At 38.0% G+C, this 3964-nt stretch overlaps 1 pseudogene; it reads right to left on the minus strand.

The window, feature by feature from the left end:
- Positions 1 to 722: 722 nt before the first annotated feature.
- LOC102845821 lies at positions 723 to 1214 on the minus strand (annotated as a pseudogene).
- Positions 1215 to 3964: the final 2750 nt, after the last annotated feature.

The raw sequence follows: 3964 nt of genomic DNA on the forward strand, positions 1-3964 counted from the left end.
CAGCATTTTCACTATACCCCAAAGAAATCATAGCTGCCACCCAGGCAGATATATGCACACCCATGTTTATTACAGTTTTGTTCTCAATAGTGAAGAGTTGGAAATAACCCAAGTGCCCATCAACAAACAAATAGAGAAGCTGTTGTACATTCACACAATGGAATACTATGCTGCATTGAAAAACAAGGAACTCATGAAATATTATAAAATATGGGTGACCTTCGAGGACATTATGCTGAGTGAAATATCTCAGTCACAAAAGGACAAAGTGAAGTGCCACTGTTGTAAAACGGGCAGACATCATTGTTATGGAGAAACTGAAAGATGGGATAAATAATGCATACTGCATTGAAACAGATGAGGGATAGAACTGTTTAAAAGGGATATATGGTAAGGTATTGTCATGACAGGAGTACAGAATGAAGGCTGCATAGTGCAGCGGACTTGGGGGGAGGGATTGCATAACAATGAAAACTTTTTCTCTTATTTTTCAAAGAGAAGAGCAAACTGGAGAGGAGGTGTGCACAGGGAGAAAAGTGCAACAATGAATGAATGGAAATCCAATGTTTCTGTAAATTTTCATTAAAATTAATAACAATAATAAAAAAAATTAAAAAATCCAACACGCTTATGGAGTCTCATATGAAACGAATTCTCTGTACATATTCCTGTCAAATAGAGTTTTTCCCTATGTACCATTATTCCTCTTGCGTACTTGTGTTTTATTTTCTTTCATTTGATCTAGATTGACTATGCACCTTGAGAAGGATTGAGACGGTTTTTGATTTCTCTCCTGAGACAATGATCTCTCTCTTCTGTGTGTAGAAAGGGACCTTCTCCTGCTGTGAGAGAAGCTGCTTCTTCTTGGAGATCTACAGCGAGGTGGAGGACTCCTTCTATGATAATCATCTTGAGGACGATGACGCCATGAAAAAGGTGGGCCTCGAATCTGACTTCATTCTTCTTCATTTGACAGTTCCCCTCTCACATGACAGCCACACAGTGTTCTTCCATCTAGTACTCGAACAGCATGAGCTGCATCACAAGAACCTTCAAATTCAACAAAATCAAAGCCAGGAGGGTTTTCTAGTAACCCACACACCTCAAAGTGGGCCATAATATCCAAAAGCCCATTCCATTTCAGTCTTGTCGCCTTTGTTTCCAAGATTTCCTGTGTAAACCTTACAATCTAATGGACAAGAATCACAATGCATTTCAAAATCTTGAATTAGAAATGCAGAGGCCTAAAACAACAACTTTGAATGAGCACTTTACTACTCTCCTCTGTCTGATCTCTGAGGTGAGATGCCACTGCTCGAGCATCCATGAAATGGCCAAAATTAGAGATTTCTTACATTACTTTTCAATTTCTCTGTGTGTCTACAATCATGTTAAGAAAGAAAAAAATATTTCTATGGATATGAAATTTTCAAGAGATGTGTGTGTATGTATTCACACTTTCATACTGTGTATGTTTTCATAGTTTCATATGCACCATCAAGTATGATCCAACTCATAGATGACACTCCAAGGAGTTTTAAGAGGCTTTAAATCACTCGCGAGGAGATTGCCCCTTTTTCTTTTCTTTCAAAAGAATTATTTTATTAATTTTAATGAACATGTACAGAGATTTTGGATTTCCATTCATTCATTATTGCATTTTTCTCCCTGCCCCCCCCCCCCAGTGTTCTTCTCTTTGAAAAATAAAAGAAAAATTCCTTCATTGGTATATAATACCTGCCCCTCCCCCAGTACACTCCACTGTGCAACCCTCATTCTGGACTCTTGTCATAACCATAATACCCAATCATATATCGCTTTTAAACTGTTCTCTTCCTCATCTGTTTCAATGCAGTGTACGTAATTTATCCAATTTTTCTCAGTCTCACCCCAACCTTGATGTCAGTCCCATTCTACAACAGTGGCACTATGAAGTATTTGTCCTTTTGTTGTTGAGATATTTCACTCAGCATAATGTCCTCCAGGGTCACCTATTTTGAGTAATATTTCATGAGTTCATTGTTTTTCAATGTAGCATAGTATTCCATTGTGTGAAGATACCAGAGCTTCTCTATCCATTTGTTTGTTGATCGGCACTTAGGTTGTTTCCAACTCTTTGCTTTTGTGAACAAAGCTGCTATAAACATGGGTGTGCATATATCTGCTTGGGTGGCAGAAATTGCCCCTTTGTCTTCGATGAAGCAGCTGCTGGATTTGAACAGCTTGTTTTCGGCTTGGCAGTGCAACTCCTTACCTCTAGGCCACCAGATCTCCCTAGCATCCACGATTTTATGGTTCTATTTTATTGTATATTTTGAGTTACATTTTCTTGAAGATAAACAGTAGAAACTCCCTTTGATGTTTATGGTTTATACTTGGCATGAGCAAACATGAGGTTTAAATTATGGGTCCAGGAAGTATGTAAGGAAGGGAGACTCACACATCTTATTTGAGAAACATGAAGGATCCAGTGGCAGCGTAGAGATGCAAAACTTCTATCTTAATTCACATTGATCGATGTTAACTTCGGCTATGTTTCCTGCATCATGAACTGGAGCCTTATTTTCCTTCTTCTCGAAGTCAAATAAAAATAAACAGGGTTATTATTATTTTGCATTGCGTGTCCTGAGTAGATTTAGATTGTTGGTTTCAAATTAAACAAATAAGGGGCAAATGGAAGGGAATTTCATAAATAGAACAGGCTTGACGGGTATAACAATTTTCCTAGGCAAGTTTATAAAAATAAGTTTCTTTTTTTCCCTGCACTCAGCCCTCAGGGACTAATTTTCAAAAAAGTGAGAACAGTTTTCCAGTAAAATTAACTCTATGAAAATGTTGTGAATTTTAATGACATACCACCACCCCTCTCCTCTTTGAAAGGCTGGTGGAGATAGCTTACTGCTTGGCTAATGAGTTGTGTTCTCAGTGACCATGATTTCTTTGTCCAGAAATACATTCATATTTTCTGTTACACTAGAAGCTCTCTTTCAAAGTGGAAGTGACTCTTAAAAGTGTGGAGCAAATTTTCATTGCTTTGGGATTCCATCAGACCAATAAACCTGATATATTTTTTATGACTTTACGTTTTGTTTCACATATTTCTCTTCGTCCAAAAGAGATCTCCTATTGTGATCCCTTTCAGACCTGTCAGACACCATCTAGTTCTTCTGGTCTCTGGCCTTGGGAGACTGAGGTCCATGCAATTCATGAGTTCTTTGGAGTAAAATCTTTTATTTTCTTTACTCTTTCTTTCTCTGAATTGAGAAAGACCAATAGTGGCATCTTAAGACCCCAAGTACTACTCATTAAAATGGTTTGTAGAAAGCTGTCTTTGTAGACTATTATATTAGTTGATGTTACCCAAGACCGTGATCTTTAGTTTCCAGGCCCTGGAAGTGATTCATTCCCTCAAGGTGTTTCATTAGGACTAGGAAGTTATCATAATTTAACTCCTTATTTGCTCTATTGCATCACAGATCTATTTACAGCACATACAGATACGTATGTGGGCATGTTGTCTGCTAAAGTTACATGGTCACTGGTATAGTCTCGTTTGCCTGCACATCTGTTTGTCTTCTTTGTCAGCCTATGTATGCACTTAGAGATAATTTCCGTTATTACTGATAATGCCGGGATGTGTATGTAACCGTACTTACCTTTGTTGTCTTTAACTGTTGTTCATCTCTCTTCCTTTTCCTTAATAATATGCTGATCATTCCCTTTTTGTATATTGTCTTTTCTTTCACCCAATATAATATGTACCCCTTGTCTAGTCAGTTATTTTTCTCTTTCCTCTTCTCCCAACTCTGGTAACCATCTGTTGAGGTCCCTGAAATAATTGCCCTTACTCATCCTTTAAGCCTGGAGCTGGGGTCACCCCTGTATCTCAACTTCCAGTCAAATGTTAGACAGAACTTTAAGGTGATCAACCTGGCAGAAAGATGAGCAACCTTCTCTTGTACAA

Source organism: Elephantulus edwardii, unplaced genomic scaffold (assembly GCF_000299155.1).
Source record: "Elephantulus edwardii isolate Elephantulus edwardi_28Jun2011 unplaced genomic scaffold, EleEdw1.0 scaffold00051, whole genome shotgun sequence".
Classification (NCBI taxonomy): Eukaryota; Metazoa; Chordata; class Mammalia; order Macroscelidea; family Macroscelididae; genus Elephantulus; species Elephantulus edwardii.